Below are 11,880 nucleotides of genomic sequence, written 5' to 3'. Positions count from 1 at the left end.
ACATATAGTTTCTCTTCTCTTTAAAAATAAAAATCTCTTTGTTATACAGACCTAAATAGTAGTAGTTAAAGTGTTGTGGGAGAGCTTTGAGGTGAAACCACAGGTTTGGAACAGGTTTCCCTTTGCAAGATTGCAAGACTCCAAAACTTAGCTTAAAAATAAAAAGAGAAATTTATTAATTTGGAAATCATGTCGAAAGGCCAGGAGACAGTCTGCAGGTGGAACACTGTCTTCCCTAGGAGATGGGGTATGGGGGATTTTATGCCCCTCTGACAGCAGGGGTTGCAGGATAAGAAAAGGGAATGGAGTGAATAAGGAAGAAAGTAATTTATTGAGGTTGGGGGAATAAGGGATGATCTGTGCAATTCAAAGGATGATTAGATTAGGTATGTGTATCAAGGTGGAAACTAGAGGTGCACATCTATGTTAATTGAAGGTCTCCAGAAGATCCCTATCTATGATAATTAAAGATCTAGAAGAGAATCCAAAGAGGGGTGCATACTCCTAGAAGGGAGTTTCTTATGTCCCTTTTGACCTAAAACACTTCTGGACTTTGAGGTGTCTAGTGGGAAACCTGTACCCCTATATCAAAAAGATATGCATAGTGTCAAATTGCCCTCCAAAATTGTTGAATCAATTCACAACTCCACCAACAATCATTACTGTCTCAATTTTCTCACATCCCCTCCAACATTTGTTATCTTCCTTTTGGTCATATTAGCTAATCTGATAGCTGTGGAGTAGTAGCTCAGAGTTGTTTTAATTTGCATTTCTCTAATTGATACTGATTTAGAGCATTTTCCCCCCAAGACTATAGATACCTTTTGGTTATTTTAATCTAAAAACTGCTTCTTCATATCATTTATCCATTTATCAATTGAGGAATGACTTGTATTCTTATACATATGACTCAGTTCTCTATATATTTGACAAATGAGGTCTTTAATCAGAGTAACTTATTGTAAAATTTTTTTCATAGTTATTATTACTGACTGTATTTCCCCCCCATGCTGTTTCCCCACCTATTTAAATTGCTCTCTCTCCTTTCACCCTATCCATCCTCAAAAATGTTTTGCTTTTGATAGCCACTTTCTCCTATATGCCTTCCCTTCTACTTCACCTTTTCTCTTATCTGTTTTCCCTCTTCTACATTTAGAGTAAGATTGATTGCTCTACCCAACTTAGTGTGTTACTCCTTTTTTGAGCCATTTATTATGTAACTTCCCCCTGTAATAGATGATAATAAGGAACTATATTTGGTTATTAATTGATAATTAACAGATCAGGAAGTTATCTTCTTTTTTGCCTATATTCCCTTCCTCCTGTTTCCTCCCTCTTCAGCCTCTTCAGCTTCCCTCCCCCTTTCTTCTTCTTTCTAAGTCACTCAGGGTGTTTATGATGTTTCAAATGAAATATTCTTCATCTTATGTAAGGGGTTTATTTGGGGAAGACAGGAAAGAATAGAGAATGGAGTAAGAGGGTTAGGGATTTCCCTAGTTGAGAGAAATATCTGATAGGTCTGGAGTTCAGTCACTATCATCAACAGAGAAAGTCAGAGACATCTGGACTATTGTCCTTCTTTCTTCTGCCTTCAAAGTCACCAGGCCACCTCCAGCTTGATTTCCAAAATCCAAGAGAGAAATCAGATTCTTTCTTCCTTGATCCAAGGCAACCAAGGTAACCAGAGTTCAGCCAGCAGTTGGCTTTGCCTTCAACTGTTTTCCCGGTAACATTCCAAATAGAACCTTCGTTTGACAGGTCACCACTCAGCCACTGCTTCTGCCTCTTTCATGCTTCCCAATTCCTCTCTTCCACCCCCCTCCATCTTTCCTTCCAATGTAAAAGCTTTTTGATGCTTTTTTTGAGATAATTTACCCTATTCTACTTCTCCTTTCTCTTACTGCATTTCTTTTTCTGACCTTCATTTTTTATAGTGCTTCTTCATATTCAATTCACATCCATGCCCTTTATGTATATTCCTTCTAATTGCCTTTATAATGGTGAACTTCTTAGGATTTCCAAGTATCATATTCCCACAAAGAAATGGAAACAGTTTAATCTTAGTGAATTCCTTATAGCTTCTCTTTCCCGTTTATCTTTTCATGCTCCTCTTTAGTCTTATATTTGAAAGTGAAATTTCTTATTCTGGTTTAATTTTTTTCATCAGGAATGCTTGAAAATACTCTATTTCATTGTCTAACCAGCCCACCACTCTCCTTTCTAAACTCCCCTCCCCCAAAGGATTACACTCAGTTTTATGTTTTATGGATTAACTCCAAATAACATGGCAAAAATGTGGAATGGTTCATAATTTTTTTCTTAGAACACTAAATAAAAAATATTCCTCTTGGTTACTGAGTAGAAGTTAAATGAATTTTCAATTGGAACAATCTGAGACCAGGGGATTGTTGCTTCCTCTGTAGCAAAAGCTTGTGTGCTATTTTACATTGATCAATTATCTTTCTCTACTCTACCTGCTTGTTTTCTAGCTATTTCAAATTATAACTTTGTGTTGGATTTTAAGCATTTACCTCTTTTAAGTATATAAAATAGTGCCATATGTATTGGTAGGAGTGATTGGCTTGATCCCAAATTCCATTTGAGAAGTAAGATTTAATTTATGGTTAAAAAATTCCTAGTGGATACCTAATTTCTAAGCCTGCTAAGCAAGCATATATTCTGGGCTGTTCATTTTCCATAATACCTACCCATATAGAATAATCTATAATTAGGATTGTTCTACTTAAACTGAAGCTTTACCTTAAGAATGAGTGGATTAGCTAATGCTTTTGTTCTTCCTTTTGTGTCATTCTTTATTTGAATTTAAGTTCAACAAACCATTATTATTCCTTTTTTGGATTTGTTTAATTACTATTACTCGTAGTATGATTGCTCCTATACAGGACTGAGGAATCTTTATCTTAGGGCTAGCCATGAATATTATTTGATTTCACTAGATGATTATTCAGCTTCAAGTTAAGAATCACTTTTAACCCACTTGGTGGGCTGGTTTTCTTTTTCTAGCCTGTGCCATCATTACTAGAGCAGTGTTTAAAAAGGAAATGCTGTATCAAGAGATTCCATAGTTCGTTTGTTTGTTTTTGTTCCAGTAGTAAAAAAAAAAATTGGCATTCAAATAGTTCTTGCTTTCTTATGCTATTTGTCTGTCTATCCAAGGTTAGCTTTAAATAAGGAATAAAACTGTGTCACAATGAGGCCATAATATAGTATGTAGGTGGGGATTAGGGAGCATTGCCCATATCCCAGACTTCAACAATTACTGAACTTCCAGGGCTACCTTGTGAGCTCACTTTTTGAATTGATTCAGATATAATATAGATTGATTTAAACATTTTGAGAAACCTTTTAAGTTCATTTGAGAAGATGGTTGGTTCTAGATTGCCCCTGAAGGTTTCAGCCCGTTTGGGACTGATATGTGGGCTTGAACACTTTGATCAGAGAATATTTTAGTTCTTTACTGTGTTGGAGAGAAGTGTGAGTCATAATGATTTATCTACTTTCTACTTGGATTTATTCCAGCTTTCTAGAGAACTTCCAAGTAGATTAGTTATTGGAGACTTTTGAGGATATCTTGAGATGATGATGAGGGTTCTTAAATAATCAGGCTGATTTTTCATTCTGGCGTTTGCCCTTATAACTTTTTTATGCTTCACTTGCTGAGTGGGATCCACTGCAGAAGTAACCAAGTAGATTCCATTTTGATACCTCTTCTACTCATAATATTTTGATCAGTTACATTGATTTTAGGGGAATATAAACTTCATTGAAGTCATCAGGGGAATCTAGAAACTATCAACTCAAGTGCATTTGAGGAGGACTTTTTAGATTATTTTTTGGGGAACTCTGAAACTGTATTGAGGTCTTAGGTCTATACCTAGTAGATAATTCACATCCAGTATGTATTTGCATGACACATGTTTACCATTATTTTGGAAAGCAATTTGGCAGAAATTAAGTATAAACTGATATTTTACACTGTTTATTAAGATAAGATCAAAAGGTATACATGACCTAGACATTAAGGGAGATATCATAAGTAAAACAGAAAGGACAGGCAGCATATTACCTATCTGATTTATGGATAGGAGAAGAATTTATGAATAAACGAGATAGAATAAACATTGTGAGATGTAAAATAGATAAAAGGTTTTGTACAGATAAAAATGTACCGAGATTAGAAGGAAAGTAGAAAATTGGGGGAAATTTTATAGAAAGTTTCTCAGATAGAGGTCTCATGTCTAAAATATATAGAGAACTTTATCATATTTATAAGAATATGAGCCATTCCCTAACTGATAAATGGTCAGAAGATATGAACAGACAGAAATTGGATGAAGAAATCAGAGTGACATATAAGCATATGGAAAAATACTCTAAATCATTACTAATTAGACCAATGCCAATCAAAACAATTCTGAGATATTTTACAATCAGATTGGCTAAAATGTTAAAAGAGCAAAATGATAAATATTGGCAGGGATATGAGAAAGTGGGTACACTAATACACTGTTGGTAGAATTGTGAACTGATCCATTCATTTTGGAATATGCCCTGAGTAATAAAAAGATATTTAATATTAGATCCATTTGTTTGGTCTGTTTCCCAAGGAGATTGGGGGAAAAGGAAAAGAACCTATATATTCCAAATGGAAATTGAGGGAATATCTATTCATTAGGGAATGGCTGATCAAATTGTGGCATATGATTGTAATGGCATACTACTTCACCATAAGAAATGATGAGCAGGTTAATTAAAATTAGCATAGAAAGAGCAACACAAAGTTATGAAAAGTGAAATGAGTAGAACTGAAAGAACATTATATATAGCTACAGAACTAATTTTTGAATAATAACTTGTGAATATCTACCTCCAGGGAAAGACCTGATAAATAGAAATACAAATGACAGTTTATTTAAACATTTTTTGGGGGTTGTGTTGCCTTCTCTGGTGTGGGAGGAGAGGAAGGGAGGGAGAGTGGTACCTAGGAATTTTGATGTAGCCAGCAAACAAATTAAAAAACAAACAAACAACATTTCATGGAGCTACCCAGCAGTTGAGATATTTATGAGAATTCTATTAGTTGGATAAGATTAGCACTAAGGATATAAGTTTGTAAAATATACTAGAGTCAATGAACTTCCCATAAGAAAGAACATAATGGAAAGAAAGGAGAGAATCTGAGGCTACTGGAAAGCATCCCTATTTAATTATTGAGAGAATTAAGCAGAAATTGCCCAAAGAGCAGCAGTTACTGAAGGACTGTAAGAGTTGGTGAATGTGGTTAGAGACTTTTCTTATAACTTGGGTTTCTATGCCACCATCTTACCTTGATGCTTCTATAGCAAGTAGGGGGTATAATGGAATATCGTGGCAGAGAGACAGAAATGGCTCAGTATATATGTGACTGAATCTTTTTTAGCTGTAAAATATGTGGGGATAAAAATGATACCTAGTTCCAGGTGTGTAGAGTCCTTCAGTATGCATTTTGAAGGGGTGGTTTGGCTGGCTTGCTGTGGGAAGACCTGCAGCTGCCCTGTTCAGATACTGCATGTGCTGGACCAGGCTAGATTCCTCTCTCCTGGATGCTGCCCACTTGCTGGATTAAGCTGGATTCTGTTCCCCCTGCTTCTGGTTCTCCTAGGTGTCTGATGTATTGGATTGTTCTCTCTTACCCCAATTAGACAGATCTTTCCTGCCTTTTTTCTATGTTGCCTTGGGCTGGAACACCAGTTCACCCTGTCTTTTATTGTTTTTGCTGATCTAGAATTCATTTTGAGGGGTTTTTTGGTAGTTGTTTGAACTTGGGTTTGTGCAAGTTCAAAGTATTCCTTCCTCACTCTGCCATCTTAGCTTCCAGAAGTGGAAGTCCCTCAGAATTAATCATATAAAAGACTTCTCATGGATATCTTACTTGCCACCTAAAAACAAGCAAAGCAGTAGATGATAAGCTTCTTGAAAAGAATGTTTCATTTTTGTGTGTGCTTATGGATATCCCTAGAGCCTAATGTAATGTTGGTACATAATAGGTACTTAATAAATGCTTGTTAAATTGAATTGGTTTAATGATGCTCTTAATACTAGAACTTTAGGAGTTTTAGAAGAGCATACATCATTATTGTGAAGGGTTAAATTTTTGGTAGGAGTTTGAACAAAGATCAGGAAAGCAGTTTGGTAAACACAAAACACTTAGTTTATTTTTAGGAAATTTTGCATAGGAAAAAGAAAGGGGGAAAGTGAGAGTAATCTTCCTAATATCTTATAACTATACCTAAAATCTGAATCCTAACGAAAATTTTCTAAAAAACCCTAAATCTCTTTGCCTTCAAGGGCAGTTTCTTCTGCCAGGACTGAGCCAAGGCTGAAACGTCTCTACACTGACTACACTGAGAATTTACCCACTATCTAACTACCTACCTAAGCTAATCAATAATTAATAAGGCTGTTAAGGCCGTAAAATCCATTTTCTTTCTCCCCAGCTTTCAGTCAGATAAAACTGCCAGTCTCAGAGAGCCAAAGACTTCTACTCCTCTCCCTAGGGAACCCAGAGAAAAAAGCCCCTTCCAACTGGCACTTTCTCCTATGTATACACTTCATCTCCTAGGTAATGGAATCTTCAGCAGGCTCTCAGTTAACTATCAGTCAGTTAACTGACTCTTACTGAGAAATGCTTCTGCTCCTCTGCCTCTTAAAGAGACAGAGGGGAGAGATAAAGAAAACTCACATAATACTTTCAAATATGCTAACATTCGGGTAAGTTTAATATTTGTATCAACATGGTAATTATTAATTTAAAGTTCAAATATGCAGTAATTATTTTCAATTTAGGCTTGTGATTTATTTGCTTTACATCTTGGATAATTATACAAGGTTAGGAAAAAATCCCAAACTTCCCATTCCTAGCATATTCATTTGAAACACCTAATATCAATATTCACTGGAATATTCTTACGAAGGATAGGGACTGGGCCTGTAATTTCACTGGTATCAGAAACTCCTTGGTGAGGAAAGAAACTGTACCAACACAAGTTGGCTCCTTCTCTGTAACTTAACATCCTGAAGAATTGTCTGTAGCATTTCTAAGTTAAATGACTTGCTCTGGGTCACACAACCAGGAATAAGAGGCAGCCTTGAAACTGAGGTTTTCTAGGCCCTAAGGCTGGCTTTCCATCCACTATAATATATTTCTTTTCTATTCTTATATATTTAATGTCAGTTCAAATTCCATTTTAGAATCAATACTGTGTATTGGTTTCAAGGTAGAAGAGTTGGGAGGGCTAGGCAATAGGGGTTAAGGGACTTGCCCAGGGTCATAGAGGTAGGAAGTGTCTGAGGTCAAATTTGAACTCAGGACCTCCAAGCCTGGCTCTCAATTCATCAAGCTACCTAGCTGTCCCCTCAGTAAATATATTTTTTTTATTTTTATTTAATTTTATTAAAATATTGATTCCAAGGCAGAAAAGTGGTAAGGGCTGGGCAATGGGGGTCAAGTGACTTGCCCAAAGTCACACAGCTAGGAAGTGTCTGAGGCCAAATTTGAACCTCCTGTCTCTAGGCCTGGCTCTCAAACCACTGAGCCACCCAGCTGCCCCTGCAAATAGTTTTTAAACAGTTATAGGGTGCAGAGCACTGTACTAGGTGCCAGGGAACTAAAAAAAAAAAATTAAATGTAATATAATCCCTTCCATATTCATATTAAATACTACCCCATGTAGTGCAGATTTATTTATAATATAATGCTAAAATAAAAATATGTTAAATGTACAAAAGAGGACCAAACAAAGGGATATTCAGTTTGGTTGGAGAAATGAAATGGTCATTACAACAGAAACACTCACCGATTTAGTACCCCTTACCCCTGGGGTCCCTCCCTCCTCCCTTCCCTCCCTCCCTCAGATTGGAGACCTCTTTTCTGATCTTCTTCCATATAAGAAGGACTCCTCTGGGAATTCACTTCATTATTTTCCACCTAGCTACTCACATGGACTTCGTGTTTTCCAGAAACTCACCATTCTGCAAGATGAAATCAACTCTGTAACTCTCAGCTCCTCAGATGCTCTCCTTCCCCAGCTGTAGAACTTCATTATGCTCCTATGCCGGGTAACTTTCCTTCCACCCTCCCCCTGCACTTTTTAGCTTCTTTCTTTGTAATATCTCCCTCTACTAGATTGTGAGATTCTTGAGAGCAGGTACTGTCTTATGTCTTTCTTTATATTCCCATCACTTACTGCCTGGTAAAATGTTTATATATAAATATGAATTTCACACACACACATATATAAATGTTTGTTGACTGACTCTTTAGGAAGAGTCATCATGAAAGAGGCAAGATGCTTGAGCTGGGCTTTAAAGAATGGCTGTTTCCCTAGGATTTCTTTATTATGACTAATTGATCACCTTCTTATGTAATAAACATGGTTTTATTCAAGAGAAGAAAATATTTTATAGGAATTATTGAACACGTACTTTTGGAAAATTTATAATATAGTGCAAACCTAAAAATCTTTTTAAAAAGCAATAACTAGGCTATAATGAAAAGACAATAATTCAAAATAATCCTAAATATCTGTGAACTCATTCAATGATGTGGGAATTTTCCCCAATGTTACAGCTTTGCAAATTATCTGTGCTTGCCTCTCCTGAATAACTCATTCATTTTCTTCCATAACGGGATCACGATGCCTCTCCTAGTACACTGACTTCTTTCTTCATGTTCTCTTGCTATTCTGAGGATATCAGTGGAACACATGGACTTTATTAACTTTTGTTCTTTTGCTATATGATTGGCCTGTTTTCTTTTTTGCTTATATGTTTCTATGATGCGACCTTTTACATGACTCTTCTTGTGTAATTTTTTGTAATGCTTACATACAGGATATAAGTTCTTTGGACAATTAAGGGTTCCATGAATCAGTCATAGAATATTACTGGCAGAATTTTTAAATATATATCTTCATTTCAGAGAAAAACTTGGAATCATTAAAGCTGAATTAAAATTGCAGTTTCACAAAGGCAATGTAGTTCACTTTCCTCCTTTTATTTAATTATATGCTTGATACATTGTCCAGTCGAAACATCTGTTAACATGTCTGTCCCTTTCTCTATCTGTTTACACATCTATATTTAGATTTATGGACAAGCTATCTTTAGGTTATCTATACATTTACATATCATGCATTCCTTATCCACTTAGTTTTTGTTGTTGTTTTTGCTTTTACTGTGGGGATAAATGCAGATCAAATTCTTTATTTTATAATTATAAAAGGTCTCATTTGGGGGACTATGCAGTGTTTCAGGGATTGATGGAATTGGCACAATTTCATCTGGAAATAAAAACTTTTGGAGGGATCTATCATTGATAGAGAATGCCTTTTTGATTTGGGCATTGCACCGTCTTTCCTTAAGCTTTGCTTCATATCAAATGGTTAAATAAGCCCTTCTTTACTATATCCCTTAAGGAATCTTGCATAATTTTGACATAGTCTTGAAAAATATTTTGCTGCTGGAGAACTTTGAAGCTTGTATCTTGCTGTATTGAATCAGATACTTTCTGTAGTCAATAATCAAACATAGTAGAATCTTAGATTCCATTCAACTTTCATTCAATTGTATAATGGTAAGGGTGGGGTTTGTTGTACAGTATTGCTTGTGAAAGTGTGCTTTTCCTGATTAATAACCTCCTTAAAGATGCCTCTGATGTGTTTAGGTTATTCTCATAATTTTTTTGTAGACTTGAATGTACACATATGAATTAGTAGTCACTTTTGCCCTCAGCAACCTTTTTTTTAATGGTAATAACAAAAAATCAAGATTTTCTGCCTTTGATATCCATTCTTCCTTTAGTTGCCTTGAGAAGAAATCTCTCCAATGCTGTTGTCTTCAGCAAAGACTTCCTTTCCATTGTCTTGGCTTAATCTAAGGACTATGATTTTAGAATCCAAATCTAGTGACATCACTCTTCTTGGTCATGAAAAAAAGTATTTTAAGAATCTATTTATAGATATTTACCATTTTCATCTTTTTACTGTTCCTGGAGATATGGGATTAAATTTCTTTTGAAGTGATTGGTAGTAGATTACAGTTTTTAGGTTCCAGTAGGACCTATTTTGATGTACAGAGGCCACAAATAATATTAAATTCCTAGGAGACACACACACACATATATATACAGTCACAGAGACAAAGAGACACACAGAGAGAAACAGTCAGAGACAGGCACAGGAAGGGAAAGAGAAATACAGAGAGATACACAGAGAAAGCAAGACAGAAAGAGATAGAAAAGAGAGGGAGATTCTTCACTTCGGAAGATGCCTTCTACATGGAAAAAGGAATGAAAAAGTGGAGCTAAGACTGCTTTGTTTATTTTTGTTTAGTTTTTGTAAGCAAGAAACAAAATAGTGACTTTTTCCCATTGTATGTTAGGAAGAAGAAGAGAGGAGCGCAAAGCACAGAGTTACTTTCTTTTCTACCATCCTCTAAGGAGAAGAAGAGAACAGTAGCAAAGAACTGGAGAGGCCAGCACACCTGATGTTGCTTTTCTTTGTAGTAAAGACAATGTAGCTCTGGATCTAGAAACATCACCCATTTAAACTCTTATGTGGAGCCCACAGTTCTGCCTACTCCTCTCCCTCGAGGATTGGAGTCTTGAATTGTTAGGTTTTTGTTCTATTGTTTTGAAATGAAGATAAGGAACCATAAGGTTGCATTATACATTGATTGAGGAAGTATACTTACTATGAGATCATTAATGTTATATTAATGTTATTGGTGTAATTATAAATTGCTTCAGTCATTTTGGAAAGCATTTTGGAAATATGTTATTTAAAAAAAATAAATTAAATGCCTGCATCCTTTTACCCAGAGATGCAAATAGTAGATGCATTCCCCAAGACGTTAATATGGAGGGAAAGGCCCCATTTATACCAATATATTTGGAAATAGTAATTTCCCATTGATTATGAAATGTATAAATAAGTGGTGCTCCACAAAGAAGAATATTATTTCACTATAAGAAATTATGGATATGAAGAATTAAGAGGAGCATAATGAGAACACAAGCTAATGCAAAATGAAGTGAGTAGAACCAGTTTAACAATATACACAATAGGAGCATCTAAGTGGCACAAATGATACAGCATCAGGCCTAGAGTTGGGAGAACTCGGGTTCAAATGTGACCTTAGATACTTCCTAACTGTGTAACCCTGGGCAAGTAACTTACCCCTGTTTGCCTAGCCCTTGCTTGCCCTTTTTGTCTTAGAGTTATTACTAAGACAGAAAATCTAGGGTTTTTAAAGATATGTATACAATGATTAAAGCCATGTGAAGAACCCAATAAAATGAAATTGAATGTTCTGAAATTATATAGACGAACTTGGTTCTAGAGAATAATCAAGAAAAAAATACCTTTTAAAAAGGAGATCTGGGAAATTCTGATTATAGAATCTTTTATATACTGTCAGGTATGGTTCATGGATTGCTTGAGTGTTGACCTGATTTTTTTCTATATTTTAAAAAAGGGAAAGCTTACTGGAGAGAATCTAAGCAAAATATAACTTCTGAGTGAGCCAGATAGATTTCAGGGTAGATTTAAAAAAATAATGGTTGTTAATAGGTCTGCTGGGTCCATATGCAGAAAAGATCATTATGTATAAACAAATGACTTTAATACAACTGTACAAATCAAAGGATATAATAATTTTTAGTTAAAAATACATGATCATTTAAAACATACCATATGAATAGCATGAAATAAAATTGCAATGTAAAACAATAAATACAAGGAATGCAGAGAGACATAGGATGAACTAATAGTGAAATCAGCACAAACAGGAAAACAATATATATGGCTGTCACAGCTGGAA

General features: G+C 35.4%; 1 protein-coding gene across 2 annotated transcripts in view; it reads left to right on the top strand.

Annotated features, from left to right (window-relative positions):
* LOC100020571 (sodium-coupled monocarboxylate transporter 1) overlaps positions 1-11,880 on the top strand; it is a 160,411-nt gene that overhangs the window by 105,172 nt on the left and 43,359 nt on the right. The window lies entirely within an intron of this gene.

Source organism: Monodelphis domestica, chromosome 5, assembly GCF_027887165.1.
Source record: "Monodelphis domestica isolate mMonDom1 chromosome 5, mMonDom1.pri, whole genome shotgun sequence".
NCBI classification, from domain to species: Eukaryota; Metazoa; Chordata; class Mammalia; order Didelphimorphia; family Didelphidae; genus Monodelphis; species Monodelphis domestica.
This window is presented reverse-complemented; position numbering and strand designations above follow the sequence as displayed.